Source organism: Ahaetulla prasina, chromosome 11 (genome assembly GCF_028640845.1).
Source record: "Ahaetulla prasina isolate Xishuangbanna chromosome 11, ASM2864084v1, whole genome shotgun sequence".
NCBI classification, from domain to species: Eukaryota; Metazoa; Chordata; class Lepidosauria; order Squamata; family Colubridae; genus Ahaetulla; species Ahaetulla prasina.
In genome coordinates, this window is record NC_080549.1 from 7,245,407 (window position 1) to 7,261,560 (window position 16,154).

A 16,154-nucleotide genomic window follows, 5' to 3' on the forward strand; every position below is an offset into this window, starting at 1 on the left:
TGAGACACGCGGAATTGCTGATTGCATCAGCAATGAGGTGTCTAAATTCTGGCATTCCGCTCACTTACGGGATGTTTGAAAGTGTAATTTCATGACTGCTGCGAGTGGCCCAAAATAAAAGGCCTTGACTCATTATTTAAATGACCAAAAAAGAAAAAAATGCAGCTGGAGATCAAATTATGCCGCATTACCAGATTTGGGGGGGGTCAACGGGGCAACGTTGCTTTTAAGTAGCTCTGAATCATTTTGGGTCAGAGCGTAATTGCAGAGTTTGAGAGCTCGTGGAAGCCCGTAGTAGATCTAATGTGCACGCTTCCTTTTTTTTTTTTTTTTTTTAGGGCAAAATTTTTATTTTCCATAATAATTCCCACAATTTGACCAGTGTACAATACAATCACTTATCCAACAATCAATCCTATACTCAAATTATACTCAATCAGGGCTGCTCGACCGCCACTCCCTCCCTTAATCCTTTCTACCCTTCTCATCCTTCTTCGACTTTCCCCACCATCCTTCTCCTCGCTTTCCTACTTCCCCTCCTCTTTCCCACTTCTCACTACCATCCTTTCTAACCCTCTATCTTCTCCTTCTTCTTATCCTTTCTTCTCCCTCCCTTCTTTCCTACCTACCCACCTGCCTACCTACTTTCTTCCTTCTTTACTCCTCTTTCCTTACCCTTTCCCTTCGGGAGTGGTTACGGAGCAGTCCCGACTTTACACCATTCCAACTTGTTTAATTCTACCATTATTCCTGTACAATGGCAACCAATCAAGCACGCTTCCTTTTTCATTCGGCCCAAAAATGCCTTCGCTGAAAATTCCGTTGCAAGAGCTGACCTAACTCTTCCAGCAGCGGAATAAAAAAAACAACCACCTTGTAATAAAGGAAAATCACCACCAGAGATGGGTAAAAAAGCGGGAAGAGTAAAAGTTTCAATGCAAGTTGTCCTCAACTTACAACAGTTCGTTTAGTGACCGATCAAAAGTTGGAACGGAAACCGAAAAAAAGGGGAGTGATGGCTGTTTTTCACACTTGGGACTGTTGCAGACATTCCCATGGTGACGCAATTTATTTATTTACCGTATTTTTCGGACTATAAAACACAATTTCTGTCTTCCAAAAGGGGGTGAAAATGTCCGTGCGTCTTATAGACAGAATATTGCCAAAGTCCCGGCCACCAGCCAGCCATATTTTGGCCTCCGCACCCTGTTTTGGGGCCTTTTTTCAGCCCAATTTTTTGGCTTTTTTTGACCTGTTTTCAAGGCTTTTTTTGGCCCGTTTTGAGAGCTTTTTTTGGCCTGTTTTTAAGGCTTTTTTGGCCCATTTTGAGGCACTTTTGGGCCCATTTTTGAGGCTATTTTTGGGCTCGTTTTCAGGCTTTTTTCATCCCATTTTTTAGGCTTTCTTTGGCCGCTTTTGGGGAAAAAACGGGCCAAAAAAAGCTTCAAAAATGGTCCCCCAAAGCCTCGAAAACAGGCCAAAAAAGCCCCCAAAACAGCCCAAAAGAACCCTCAAAGATGGGCTGAAAAAGCCTCAAAAATTGGCTGAAAAAAGCCTTGAAAATGGGCTGAAAAAAGCCTCCAAAACAGGCCGAAAAAAGCCTAAAAAATGGGCTGAAAAAAAGGTAAGCCAAAAACTTTTTTGTTGTTGTTTTCCTCTTCTAAATTTAGGTGCGGTTTATACTCCGAAAAATAAGGTATTTATTTATTTGTCAAACATGTACACAATAACAAGTATAGGTATGAACATAAAGAAAGTAAATACAAATAAATGGGGACAGTAAGACAGAGACGGTAGGCGCACTGGTGCGCTTTATGCGCGATTTACATTCGGGTGCTTGACAACTGGTTCACATTTATGATGGTTGCAGTGTCCTGGGGTTACGTGATTCCCCTTTTTACGACCTTTGGACCAGCACAGTCAATGGTGAAAGTCATTCGACAACGGTTTTACTAATTTAACAATGGCAGCGATTCACTTAACAAACGAGGGAAGAAAAATCGTAAAATGGGGCAAAACTCACTTAACAAATTTCTATTTTAGTAACATAAAATTTGGGCTCAATTGTTGTAAGTCGAGAACTATCTGTATCTATCGGCAATTAAATGGAAGATTTATGCCAACATTTTGCAAAGAGCTGCAGTATTTTGGACTATAGTTTCCATAATCCATTGACATTGAACTGGCAGAAGGTGATAAGAGTTATAGCTCAAAGCAAGTGAGGTAATCTGGATTATTTCTGTGCTAATGTTATACCTCTTAATTTGAATCTACTTTAAAGTGGGTAATTGATCATTTTTATCATAATGACTTCAAGCACCCAAGATGGGATGTATAGGTTTACCTCCCTCCCTGTCCATTTTATCCTCACCAAAATCCAGCAAGGTAGGCTTGAGCAGGGCAACAAATGGCCAAAAATCTGGGAGGAATCTGAATTTAACATTCCTCTTAGCCTGACCCTCCTGAGAATAATTGCATATCTGCCACTAGTTTTTTTTTCTTTGCTTTTGATTTTTTTTAATTGAGAAAAACAGAACAAAGCCCAGAAACTACAAATATTGTGTTTTACAACACACATAAAAAAACAAATAAAAATGAAACTCTTTAGGCGGCTGTGGTCAAAAAAAAAAAAGTTGCTTGAAAAAGATCAGAGAGGAACAGCTGCATTGGAAGACAACTTAAACTACCGGATTAATAGTAGGCAGAGATAAATTTTTGGTATCTGCCAGATTCTTGGTCATTAGATCAAGCAAACAAACAACAATAGAATAATAGAATAGAATTTATTGGCCAAGTGTGATTGGACACACAAGGATTTTGTTTTTGTGCATATGCTCTCAGTGTACATAAAAGAAAAAGAAAAGAAAAGAATACATCAAAGGTACAACATTTACAACACAAATGATGGTCATAGGTTGCAATTTAACCCTTGACGATAGCAACAAAAAGTTACAGTCATACAGTCATAAGTGGAAAGAGATTGGTGATCGTTTATAAACTAAGGAGAATAGAACAAGAAAACCCAGCTGATGATGTTACCTAGTCTGGTAACGAAACGTTCAGAAACTAAATTGTAACAAGCTTGGAGAGCAAACCACTGGCAAAAACATCTCCCCCCCCCAATATAGGAAGTCCTAGAATTAAAACCATTTGTTTAGAATAGAATAGAATATAGAATAGAATAGAATAGAATAGAATAGAATTTTATTGGCCAAGTGTGATTGGACACACAAGGAATTTGTCTTGGTGCCTATGCTCTCAGTGTACATTAAAAAAAAAGATACCTTCATCAAGGTACAACACTTAATGATAGTCATAGGGTACAAATAAGCAATCAGGAAACAATCAATATCAATATAAATCATAAGGATACCAGCAACAAATTTGTTTACTGAGCCTTCAAAATGACAAGGGCACTGAAAAAGAAAAAAACATTAACGTCTGACCCGTTTTCACACACAGGACTACTACAGGCTCCCCAATGTCACATGATCAAAATTCAGGTACTTGGAAACTGGCATGTACTTACGCCAGTTGCACTGTCCCAGGGTCACATGATCACCCTAGGCAACTCCAATAAGCAAAGTCAAATGGGGGGGGCGGGCGGAGAGAAGGGAGGTGGGGAAGCCAGATTCACTTAAGCACTGCATGATTCACTTAGTGACTGCAATGCTTCGCTTAACAACTACGGCAAAAGGTCATAAACAAGGCTGGCTGGGGGAATTCTTGGAAATTGAAGTCCCACCAAGCTACAAGATTGGAGAGGCTTTGATTGCAAGCAGCTTGATTCCAGTTGCAGCCCCTTTCAGAGCCCCAAAAATACCCCCTCCTTTTTTTTTTTTGCACCCTCCCCCACTAGAAAATAAGGGAGCAACCCCCCCTCCCCCACCTGGGGCGCTACGTGCCGCTCAACACTTCCTGCGCGGTCCAAGGCAGAACAGGCAAGGGAGGGGCCTTTAGGGGCGATGACGTCACGGCGGGGAGGAAGGCGTGGCGATTCGATCATCAAGGGAGAGGAAAAAAAGAGACAGCGCGTGCGCGGCACCTTGTTTACCCCGTTTTCTCCGCCAAGCCTGGACGGAGCACAAGGGGCCGCTTTGGCTGAGCGAGCGCGCGCGCGCGCGCGCGCTCTCTCCTCTTTCTCCCTCCCTCCCCCCTTCCTGCATTCCTGAGTCCTCCCAGCAGGTGCCGCTCTAGGCCCGTCCGAACGTGGCGAGCTCGGTGGCCGCCAGGTGGCGCCTGCGCCCTCCATTCCCTCGCCAGCCGCCGAGCTGCGAACACCCCAAACAATCCCCAGCGCCGCCGCCGCCGCCGAATTGAAACCCTCCGCCCGCCTCGCTGCCCCCCCACGTCGCCGCGCTTAAACCGGGAAGAGACCAGACGACCACCCTCCTCCTCCCCCCCGCTCCTTTCCCTCATTAGGCCTCGCTTCGGCCCTCCTCTTCCTCCTACGGCGGCCTGTTGGATTATTTCCCGCCGAGCGGGCCTCTCACTCACTCCTCACTCAACAAGGCCTGGGAAGCGTCTGAGGTAAAACGACGACGACGGGAAGGGAAACCGAGCGAGCGGGAGGCCTCGTCTTGTGGGGGAAAAGAAAGCGAAGCCGGGAAGGTCGAGGACGACTTGAGGCGCGGAAGGGCGGGGAGCGGAGGGGGGGGGAGGCGAAAAAAAAAAAAAGGCGCGCGGAGGAGCCCCAAGGCAGGCCCGGTCGTCGGCCAGGCCTCCCTGCCTCCTTTCCTTCACCGACAGCGGGGGTAAGTCGGACCGTGGCGTCGAAGATTCTGGAAGTCTTCCCTTCCTCCTCCTCTCCCCCCCCCCATTCCCCGTGGGGACGGGCTACTTTCGGCGCGGCTCCCTCCGGGCCTGACGGAGGCCGAGCTGAGGCAGGCAGGCAAGATGGAGGACGCGGGGCCGAGCAGGCCGGGAGGAAGGCGCTTCCTTCGCCGCCCCCCCCCCCACGTCTCCTCTCCAGGCCGCTGTTTGTGGGGGGGATTCCCCAAGGCCGGAGCCCCGAAGGACGATCTCCTCCCCCCCCCCTCCACCACACACACACTTTCTCTCGCCCCTTCCCTCCTCCTCCTCCCTCCGGCCCCGCCTGCTGGGAAAGGCCGAGGCCCCGCCGCCGTTGCTGGCAGAGAAAATGGAGACGCTTCCCTTCTCTTTTCCTCTTTCCCCCCACACACACACTTTGGGGGAGGAAGGGGAAAAGGGAAACGGGGCAGAATCGCTCTCTTGCCCGGCACGCGACCCGAGAAGGAGACGGAGAGAGAGAGACGCGCGGACCCCCCTCTCCTTGCTCTGGCCGTGGGAACGGGGGTGCGGTGGGGGGGAGACGCGTGCCGGGCATCCCCCACGCGCGGAGCCGGGACGCGGAGGCGGGTTCGGGGTGAGCCGTGAGAAAGGGGAGGGGAGGGGATTCGTCCCCTCGGTCGCTAAACTCTTGTTTTGCTCGTTCCTTCCTTGCTTCCCTCCCTCTCTTTTCCTTCTCACTCGTTTATTTTTCTTCCTTCTCACTTCTTCCTTCCTTCCTTCTTTTCCTTCCTCTCTTCGGTTATTTTCCTTCCTTTTCACTTCCGTCCTTCCTTCTTTCCTTTCTCATTTATTTTCCTTCCTTCCTTTCTTCTTTTCCTTTCTCTCTCGGGTTATTTTCCTTCCTTCTCCCTTCCTTCCTTTCCTTCCTCATTTATTTTCCTTCCTTCTCCTTCCTTCCTTCCTTCCTTCCTCTCTCTCTTCGGTTATTTTTCTTCCTTCTCACTTCTTCCTTCCTTTCCTTCCTTCCCCCTTCCTCCCTTTGCCTTCCTGTCTCATTTATTTTCCTTCCTCTCTCATTTTTCCTTCTCAATTTTTCCTTCCTTCATCTCTAACTTGTTTTGTTCCTCCCTCCCGCCTTCTTTAACTCACCTATTTTTCCTCTCTCCTTCCTTTTTCCCTTCCTCCCCCCCATTGTTGTTTCCCTCCTCCCTAACTCATCTATTTTTCCTTCTTTCCTCGGAAGCGAAGGAGGGTCTCTTGAGATCCTTGACAGCCTCCAAAGGAGGGGGGGAGTGTTGTTATTTTGGGGGTGGTGAGGGGGAAGAGTAATTTTGCCTGCCTGCTGCTCCCTTCCCTCCCCAAGAGGCCTGGCAATGCGAGGAGTCACGTCTGTACTCCTTTTCCAGGGAAGAAGCGCTTGTGGGCCCTGCCAGGTGAGGCCTTCCAGTGAAGGAGTTCTGGTCCGAAGTCCCCTTCCTTCCTTCCTTCCTTCCCCTTCTGCTGACTTTCGGAAGAGGGACAGAAGAGGAGGCTTCCCTTCCCTTTATCCCCCTCTGCCCCCTGTTAACCCCCCACCCCAATCCTTGGGGAAACTCAACCCCCTCCCCCGCCCCTCCTCCCCTCTCCCAAAGCGGCAGGGTTGTCGGAGCAGTTGCGCGACTTCTGCCGGGTTTCAAGCGGCGCTTTGGACACGTCGCCTCCTCTTTCCCTCCCTCCCTCCCTCCTTCTTTCCCCCTGGACGTTTTATGGTGGCCAGTCTACCTAGTCGGGCCGGGGAGGTTGTGGGAGCGGGGGGGGGAAGCGGCCCTTTCCCCGAGAGCTTTTGATGTCTTTTTGATGACGGGGCCCCCGCTGGGTCGTTGCGGGGGGGGAGGAGTAGGGGGAGGGGGGCGGAAGCGTCAAGCTGTTTCCAGCCTTGGGACTCTTCCCCCCCCTCTTTTGGCGGCAGTTTTGGTTAAGATCTAACATGCCGCGGCCCCCCCTCCCCTCCCCTCCCGCGCGCAGTCCAAAGCCAGCTCTCATCCAGGTAGGAGTTGACTTGGTGGAGCTTTTTTTTATTTTTATTTTTATTTCCCCCCCGAGGCAACTTTCCTCTCCCTTCCTTAAAGGCGGCGGGGCTTTTTTGACCTTCGGAGTGATGGGAAATAACAATAAGCGGGTGGCAAGAAAACCAGAGGCGGGGAGGGGGGGAAATCGGGTTTAGCAAGCCTGTCCGCTCGCTTTCTTTTTGGGGTGGGCAGCGGGGGTTGAGGAAGGGGCCTTGGACTTGAGCTCCCTAAAAGGCCTCCAGGGCAGGCTTAGATTCCCCCCTCCCCAAAACTCCCCTTCCCCAGTTGGAACTCCTTTCAGGACGAGCGGCGATCAAAGGCCTTGGCTGGGTCAGCCGGCCTAAAGCCGCGGCCGCAGTCCTTATTCGGCGGTTCCTGTCCCTGAGTCGTGGGGGTGGGGGGGGTGGGGGAGGCAGGGCGAGAAAGAGGAGGCGCCTCGGGCTGCCACACCCCGTGTTTGTTTCCGTCTTCTTCTCCCCCAGAGTCCTGGCTGGCTCGGGGTCCCGCTCCCTTTTGCAGGCTCTGACTGGGTTTTGCTCAGATGGCCGGCCGGCCGGCGGGGCCTCGCCTCGCATTTCCTTGTTGAAAAGAGCCTCTTCCCCCCCACCGCCCGCCCCCAAATCTCTCCCTCTCTCTCTTTGCCAGCCCCGCGGGGAGGGTGGGGAATCAGGTTACCGAAGTGCGTCACACTCTCTTCTGGATGCTGGGGCCTTTGCTTGGCAGCCGCCTGGCTTTCTCCTCTACTCCCCCTACCCACCCCCTTTATCTAGCTGGCAGCAGGCATGCATCGCCTGGTTTATGGGGAAGGGGAGAGCGGTGTTGCAATGCACTTGAGGAGGTGGGGGGGGGGGGCTTAGGATCCGCACCCGCGGGGCCCTGCTTTGAAGGTGCACTTGGAAACTCGTTGTAAAAACCTTTTTTTGGCGAGGGAGGATTGGCAACGAGCAAATGTTAAGGTGTAATTCTTGGGGGGGGGGACGGTTTAAGAAGCCACGTGATGGGGGGTACCCCATAAAGTTCATTCTGAGGCTTTTAGGGTGGAACTTTTACTGAAGATGCTGGGTCTTGAGTATGCCCTGCTTTTCAATTTAGGTTGTGCCTGGCTTTTTTTTTTGTTACTATTTTTTTGCCATCCTCCGGATGCCTTGGTGCCTTTTTCTCTAAAATTACAAATACCTTGTAAAGGAAAGGTGCTCTATCCCCTCAAGAACAAGGCTGTGTTTTCCATTATGTAACAAGAATGCTTGAAAGCTTTCAAAACATTTGTTAATGTTGGAATATATACAGACTTCCGGGAAACTGTTTCAGTTCTGTGAGTAAAAAAATGGCTGATGGGTGAAGCATTAAGGATTCTACCATTTATTACAGCTCTGATTTGAGCCACCATACTAGAGTGGCATTTAAGGTGGCAGTAGACTGATTTTTTTTCCCCTGGCAGAAGTAGCATGCCTAGTTTTTCCTAGCCTTCAAATAACCAATTAGGATTAAAATGTTCAATTATGTACTTTTCTCTCTCCAACACATTTTCATGGATACTAAAAGAAAACATTCTTGTGAAAATTTGTGTGAATATTTTTAATGGTATAAATTAAAGTTAACTTAGAACATTGACGCATAAATATTCAGTAACAAATCCCAAGTACAGTATTTTAGTTTGCCCCAAAAACATGGAACTGTAGCATCACTTGTTGCTGTCCATTTTTTAAAAACAAGACGTGGAAACCAGTTATGATTTGTAAGTTATGTTTGTTGGTTCCTTTTCTCCAGTGAAGAAATGCAGCCAGTTAATTAACTTCTTGAAAAATATGAGAGGTTAAATTTCAGTTACCCTGGTGAATCTGTTGCTTTGCATATCCCACTATATGTGGTAGTTTTGATGGGAAGTAATGACAAATTCAGTTTAATTTTTCCAGTGTAAATTCATGGCAGAATCACATGCTGATGTAGGTGTGACTGGAATTTTGTTTTTCAAGTGTGAGGCTTACTGTGCTGGTTAATAGAATTGGTTTTATATTCTTATTTTCTTTTACTCCTTTTTTTAAATAGTGTCTTCTCTTCTAAACATCTGTGGGAAGGCTATCCCAGTCTTTATTGCAAAATCCCAGGTGATAAGGTTGCTAACACAGAACTACATAGTCTGATATCAAAATGACAACATGAGCTATTGAATCATTTACATTTTAGCAGAATGATTCAGATTTAGTGAAGTAGGTTATGAAAAATACAAATGTGTAATGGCTTAGAGGTAGGATTACTTTGAGAATGTATTCATTCATAAGAAAATATATCAGCGGTCAGTTATTTTCCTTTGGCACTTTTGACATGGATATAGTTTTGGGATATGCTTATTCTGAGAAAAATATTTTTCTCTTAAGAGAATTCTGTGTTGTGAGTGTTTCTGGAAATGATATTCTCACACTCATATATTTCAGTTTATTTGAACTTGCAGTCATTTGCAACTCATATATAATCCCTCAAAACGTTATTGACTTTATGTACAAATTGTTAAATTCAGCTTAATTTCATGTTTCAAAGATATCTCTAACAATAACAGTGTAAAAACAATTGATTTTCTCTTGTTTTCCTTTTAAATAGGATTTGCAAATGCAACTTTTCTGCTCATATTATACATGAGGGAGAGGAGGTTGTAGCAAAATATTGTACACTTAGTTCTTGCACATTCAAATCCATACCTGACATGTTCTTTGTGTGCTAAGAAACAAAGGGAAAAAAATTAAGGCTGGTGGTATCTTTTTGTATTTCCCCAGACCATTTTCCTATCTTACAATCTTCTATATCTTGCTATTATTGAAACTCTTATGTATTCTAGGTCATTCAAATTACCTAACTTTGTGAATTATTATTTAAAAAATTTACCTTTGGAAAATAAGATTTGACCCCATTAGCAGTTATACAGGCAAGAGAATAGGTTCCTGATTCACTGGGGTTTTTTTTTAAACTAAAGTGCCAATTTAGTAGTCTCCAGAATATGGACTGTTTGCAGATGATAACCATTTCATGGGCGTGTGAGATATAATAGCCTAGAATAGATAATGTATATTTGACAGTTGTTCTTTACTAAGCACATTCACTTCACATTTTCTGAAACTTGTTCAATTTTTTTTAAGAAAGCATATTTCATTCCACAAATTCATAATGTTCTGTGTCAAAAAGCATTCCTATTATTCCTTGTACAGATAAGCACTTAATATATTGTAAGTTCTATCATAGTTCCAAGTCAGATCCTCCTGGTTATAAATTTATTATGCCATATCTTTCACCATATTAGGATTGGGTCACTTGCTAAAGTGATGTAGCTACTCAGCCATTTAAGTACAGACTTGAGCAGAAATAGGCCCTCTGTTACACTGCTGATCAGCTCCATCAATTGAAGTATCCACACATTTATCACAGTTTGATAAACATGTTTGTATGTTTTATAATCTTTTTAAAAATTTACTGACTTTCTTAACAGGAATAGGTTACTGGAGCTTAGAATTATTATTGGTGTCAAGGATTGTTTTTTTTTTTTTAATCCATACCCAAATAGTTTATTTTGCTTTGATTTATTATGTTCACTTAGACCTGCTTGAACAATTTTATTATGACCTTACCCTTCTTGGCAGCACTTCGGGCCTCTAAAGAGTTCTTTGGTAGATTTATAGACAGTATTTACCCTTGCTAGAAATCCCTAGTTTAATTTCATTTTTAGTGAAGAAGTTAGTGAGCATTGTTAGTTGGAGAAAGAATGGATAAACCATACACTTACCTTAAAGTTCTTGAACCAACACTGGTTACTTTCCTGGTTATATGACTGATTACCTAATCACATCTTAAAACTTTTTTTCTTGTTTGGAAATTTGGATAAGAGATAAGAGATTATTCCCTCTGTTACATCCCAATTCATAGATCACCTGTTAGCTTTTATGGGATTGAGTTTAGTTCACTTTGCTGCTGCTTCCACAATTTTGAAAGTTTCCCCATTTCTTATGCTTATATTGCTATATGCCAATCTGCAGGGGCCAAGAGTTTCCCTAGTCTCATGGTGGTGAACCTATGGCACGTGTGCCACAGGTGGTATGTGGAGCCATATCTGGGCACACGAGCCTAGGGAGCCTGGGGAGGGTGAAAAACGGGCCTTCCGGCCCCACCAGAAGTCAGAAACGGGCCCTTTCTGGCCTCCGGGGAGGGTGGGGAAGCCTGTTTTCGCCCTTCTAAGGCTCCTAGAAAACCTCTGGACCCTGGGGAGGGCAAAAAACAGGCTTACCAGGGCCATTGTGCCATCACGTGCCAAAAGCAGGGGGAGCGTGAGGGGATTGTGCATGCATGCGTGGGGGTGGGGCGCATTGGATTATGGGTATGCACACACGTGCCCCCCCCCCTGCTTTTGGCATGCGACAGCAAAAAGTTCAGCCATCACTGCCCTAGTTGAATGTCAAATCAAAGAAACTTTTTTTTTTATTCTGCAGTCATCATAGTCCTAACCCAACTCCAGCTCTTAATGCAGGCACCGTTGCTTCTTCTTTATGCTTAAGCAGGGGTGTTAAACTTGATTTCATCGAGGGCCACATCAGACCTTGGGGAACCAGGTGGGCGTGGCCAAGTCGACGTCACTCATGTCAAGGTGCAGGTGGTGGCCTGAGGGCTCTGCCAGCAAAAATGGGCTCCCAAGCCCTGTTTTCAGCTGCGACGGCCCCCTTCAATCCTATGTCAGCGAAAACGGAGCTCAGGAAAGCCGCACGTGACCCTCCAAGCTCCTCTGGCAGAGACACCGTGAGTCAGTCCTTTGCTGTTTACAGGCTGGCCCTGTGGGCCAGATCTAAGCACTCCACAGGCCAAATCCGACCCCTGGGCCTTGAGTTTGACACCCCTGGCTTAGGGGTCTTGCAAGTGACTTGCTTTTTAAAAAAAAGAATAAACAACTAAGATTCCAGGCTTGCGTAAACCATTATTTGTGCACGACTAATGAAACAAAGTGTAACGGATTGCCTTTTTAGAACAGGGTGGTGGTATTTATATCAGGTGGTATCTTTTTGTATGCAATGGAAGTCTTCTTCTATCTTTTGTAAAGTTGGTATTATATTTATGGTATTAGCCAGCAGCCCATCTTCAAATACTTAGCAGCCCCTGGGTATTGAGAACAATATAGTGTGGGATATAACCATATTTCCATGGTCTTATGGTGACCAGAACTTGCATCTTCCTATTGAAGGCTCTATCTAGCATGGAACCTTAAACTTATAACGCCTGCTTTTCAGATCCATTGGAAGATGGTTAGGTGAGACAGCTAGATCAATGAATTATTTATTCAGCTCATCCATATTTGCAGTCTCCCTTCCCCAAACTTAACCCTGATAATATGTTTGGGCTCAGCAGGATTTTACTCCATCATTGACCTAATGTTCTGCTCTCAGAAAAACTGAAATGACAGTTACATATTGTTTGATAGAGATGAGAATGAGAGTTGGCCTTAGAAGACTGAAGCAATAGAGTATCCTAAAATGTGTCTGTGATTAAACACCACCAACCCCATTGTGAGTCTTAAAACCATCTGCATTTAACCTGATGATTTTGGATTATTTTTAATCTTTTTCTTTTAGTTTACATGCATATTGTATACATACTAAAGAAATTATATGTATATTGAAATCCTGTTGTGTATCTTTAGATTCCATACAGATGGCCACTCAGGTCACTATGATTATGTATTTTAGTGTTGACTTTGTATGGAATTTAATGTTATGGTGGTATGTAGTATAGTATATACAGAAATAAAAAAAACCTGGCCTTATTCTCCTTGGTTGTTTATTTCTGACGTATTTTATCTAATCACCAGGTAATTCTAGGTACAGTATGTTAAAAATAATATTACCTTCAGGAAGCTTTTGTTTTAAACTCCAGCCCGAGGAGATAATTGGGTAATTTAGAATTCAGCATAACAACATTAGCTTAGATACAGAACATATATAAAATTAAATGTATGGAGCTGCAGCATTTTATACAACCTGTGAAATATTGTACCTACCTACATCTGCAATATTTGGCAATATTTTGCTTTCTGCAAAACTTGTCAGTTTCCATTGAAAGCAGGTTATTCAAGGCAAAACATGTGTTAGTTGGCGAGTGATGTATGACTCCTACAGGCTGGTGCCTTTCAGAGGGTTAAGAAAACCCTACAGGAAATGGAAATCAGTCCTTTCATTCCCAGAGCCCATGCAGTTTTTTCATTGTCTTGCTGGGAACCATTGATTCCCTTCCTCTAGCAAATGCAAAGGGCTAGTAATAATCGTCAGTATCCATTTATGTGTCCCTTGTATTGTTCATTTCATATCCTATCCTTTATCCTTAAGTTGCGCCCTGAGCAACTTAACAAAAAAATCCAAAGGGTCCCCGCTCTAAGACATTAAATCTAAAAAGGTGTGGGGGAAAAAAAAGTTTGAAATTTAGAAGAGATTCCTGCCGCAGAGCAATTCAGTCGTTTTTGAGGGTGTCATATTGATGTATAAGATGCTTTTGGACTATTTAAGAAAAAAATGCAAAAGTTTTTTTTTTTTTGGTTTCTATAAACATTGAACCCTTTTGATTTTTGCTGATTTTTTATTCCATAAAAGTACATTGTGAAAATTATAAACAAAATTGTTGCAGTTTGGAATAAGCTTTATATTTCTAAAGCTGGAAAATTGCTGTTGATACTACTCCAACATAAATATGTAGAAAATATTATATTACAATTTTACCAATTTTTTATCTTCTGTATATGCAATTCTGCTCAAGATTTGAATTAATATTTCTGATTTGGAGAAATATATAAAATGCAAAGCTCCTCTGTTTGGGAAACTCCAAGGCAAAATAACTAGTTATTAATGATATATACCAAGAGTAATAATATAGCTTTACTAATTGTAGATATGAAAGTTAATGTTCCCATAAGTAGACAAATATCATAGAGCTAAAGACAATGTCATCTCTTTTTAAAATCATAATCACTAGAAGACACATTTTTGTGCACTACTTTAATTGACATGACATACTGCATTTTCCGCACAAGCAGGCATTATATATTGCTAACTGAAATCCTGTAATATTAATGTTTGGGTGAATGAAGCAAGATTATTGATAAAACAACTAGGTTTAACCAATGGGTAAACATGTTAGAAATGTTACTCTCCACTAATATTTTTATGAGAATTGCTCTAATTAATTACTAGAGTTGAAACTGCAGCTTTCATTTTTATGGGTTAGCTTTAAAATACTGATTTGAAAAGAATTATCTAGTTTAAACATGTCCCAAATAAAGCTTAATATTCTTTTACTATTCAGTGTTTACTATTACTATTCAGTGAAATTATGTTTGACATTAGTCTAAAAAGCATGTCTACAATTCCTTAATTCTTTAGAGAACAGTGCTATACTTTTTTTTTTTACATTCAAACACCTATTTAGTTCAACGGTATAGCTGCCATGGCTAGAAGCAATTAATTGCTTATTAATGGTCCATGGAGTAGTGCAAGACTGCATGAGGCAGAAACTCGTAGGTGGCAACATGAGGAAGGGCCATAATTCAGAGAAAATGCTTTGGACAAATGTTCCTAGGATCAGCCCTTGACAGCTGTAGGTAAAACTTTGAAAAACTGACATTAATTACTCTAGAAAGCCATTCCTGGTGAAAAATATCACCCTAGATGGGTCGGTGGTTTCCTTCTATATAAATTAGTTGACTTTATGAGTCCATTTATCAGGAAACAGTGCTAGGATATGTACCTTGCAGCCTAATACTCCAAGGTTCAATCATAAACATTGCCAGAAAGTCAAGAAAGCTTTCGCCAGTCAAAGTTGACCCTACTGAATTACGGTAGATGAAGGTGTGGCCTGACTTGCTATAAAAATGATGGCGCTTTCTCTATTTGCATGTGCTCGGATTAGAATAGGGATAGATAGACGGATGGTCTTCTAACATTTTGGACTACTCTTTGACTTACCATTGGCCATTCTCCATCGTGGCTGAGGAATGATTGCAGTTCAAAATACCTGAAGGGCCTGCTTCAAAGAATAAACCTTTCCGTAAAAGTTGAGATAAATAAAGAAAAGGAAGCTAACCATTGTATGTTGCATCATCAGAACATTGTCATGGTTATAGTAAGACCTCAAATTTTGGAGCCCTTGTGGATTTGATCCTGATACATAATGGGACACAAGTTGAATTTTGGGTTCTGATGTAGTGGTGGTTCTACTGTATCTGCTTCTATTTGCAGGTATTTACAGGATAGGATAATATGATCATTCTACTCCTGTATGTCCAAGAATACAGAAATACTTTGATAAAAGAATGTAGGAGCCATTAAGAGAGGAGAAACAACTTAGTCTTGGAGAAGGGGATAGGATGAGTAACTCAAAATAATCCTTTGATTCTTTTTCTTTCTGCTCAGCCGTCGTTACTGAAAAGAAGAGACTCATATTTTGCAGTTTTCTGTTTAGTGTGAAAAAGCAGTGGTATTGCTTTCAAAGTTGCAGCAACTTTAATAGTTGGATTCTTTAAGAAAAATAAAACTTCTTTTTACGCTTCTATGAAAACTTATAAAAAATCTGGGCTACCCAAATGAATACCAGGGAGATGCTGTCTTGTACTAAATCACTTCTAAATCATCACTAAATTGAAAGTGGGAAGGCAGTATAAAAAGACCAGTAGATGATTGTTGATAAAATCAATGGATGTTGAAATTACATGTATTTAGTTGAAATTGGGACATGGTGGCTCAGTGGCTAAGGCGCTGAGCTTGTCGATCGAAAGGTCAGCAGTTCAGCAGCTTGAATCCCTAGTGCCACGTAACGGGGTGAGTTCCCGTTACTTGTCCCAGCTTCTGCCAACCTAGCAGTTAGAAAGCATGTAAAAAATGCAAGTAGAAAAATAGGGACCACCTTTGGTGGGAAGTTAACAGTGTTCCTTGCGCCTTTGGCGTTGAGTCATCCCGGCCACATGACCACGGAGATGTCTTTGGACAGCGCTGGCTCTTTGGCTTTGAAACGGAGATGAGCACCGCCCCCTTGAGTCGGGAACGACTAGCACATATGTGTGTGGGGAACTTTTACCTTAGTTGAAATTAAGTTGGTTATGAAATATAGGCATTATAATGAAAATATTGGCTGTTGTGATGAGCTTCAGAATTAGCATGAAATGATTATTCATAGAATTTTGTTTTGAATCCTGTTTGATCACTAAGTATTAGTTAATCATTGCCTTTATATGATTCAAGTTAATAATTAAAATATACATGGTGTTAAATTTCATATTGTCACACGCACTAAAATATTGCCTATTCTCCCTGGAATATGGGGTAGTATATAAAATTCAAACAA

At 43.3% G+C, this 16,154-nt stretch overlaps 1 protein-coding gene across 1 annotated transcript in view; it reads left to right on the forward strand.

Moving 5' to 3' along the window:
- The first annotated feature begins 4,257 nt into the window (after nt 1–4,257).
- Nucleotides 4,258–16,154, forward strand: part of STAG2 (STAG2 cohesin complex component) — a 52,620-nt gene continuing 40,723 nt past the window's right edge. The window contains exon 1 of the mRNA XM_058196848.1: nt 4,258–4,530. The gene's annotated coding sequence lies outside the window, so the exon portion shown is untranslated. The remainder of the gene's footprint in view (nt 4,531–16,154) is intronic.